The following is an 864-nucleotide window of genomic DNA, read 5'->3' as shown; positions in this document are numbered from 1 at the left end:
TGAATTATTTATGGAGGATTGATCTATATGTAATGACTATATCAAATGGACACTTCGTAGTTTAGAAGTAATTAATGTCTATAATTTCGAGAGTTCAATTCCAAGTTTATAGTGGAGTAACTATTGGAATTAATAGAATTAATTAATTAATTAAAGTGTTTAATTAATTATTAATTTTATTGGAGCTCGGCATTATAGGTCCATTAGTCCCCGCGTCGTCCTTGTAATTCTACCAGACAGAAATGGCAAAATAGGAGTTTTAGAATTACGGAATTCTAAAATTAAATACTCGAAAAATAATTAATTGAGAATTAATTATTATTTAAATAATGTGATTATTTAAATTTGAATTTGAACACATCTAGATTTATCCATTTAAACTTATTTGATAAGTTGTTCAATTTAGAATTCAAATTAATTTAAGTTTGACTTAAATTGAAATTTGAATTTGAGTCGAAATTGGACTACAGGATAAAGGATGATTTTTCTCTTCCTTCCCTATCTGAATTAGCGCCGCACACAGGGTTAGGAAACCCTAATATGGCCGGCCACCTTGGAGATAATGAGAAGGGATTTTTTGTTCAAAATTCAAAATTGGAGATAAGGATTTGATTCTGTTTTGAAGTCTGACTTCTACTCTTTAAGTATGAGAATGATAGAAAATTGTGGAAACATTTTTTGAAACATTTTTTCAGCCCTAAACAGTTGGTGGCCTAATTTCTCTAAGCAAAAGAGAGAGAAAATATTTTTCTCCAAAAATTCCACATCGTGCATGCATTGGTGTTTGTGGAAATTCGAGTGTTTAAGAAACCTATTTTTGTCTCACGTGTGCCCACACACACGTCTACGTGGAATCTAGGAATT

This window comes from Morus notabilis, unplaced genomic scaffold (genome assembly GCF_000414095.1).
Source record: "Morus notabilis unplaced genomic scaffold, ASM41409v2 Scaffold403, whole genome shotgun sequence".
Lineage (NCBI taxonomy): Eukaryota > Viridiplantae > Streptophyta > Magnoliopsida > Rosales > Moraceae > Morus > Morus notabilis.
This window is presented reverse-complemented; position numbering follows the sequence as displayed.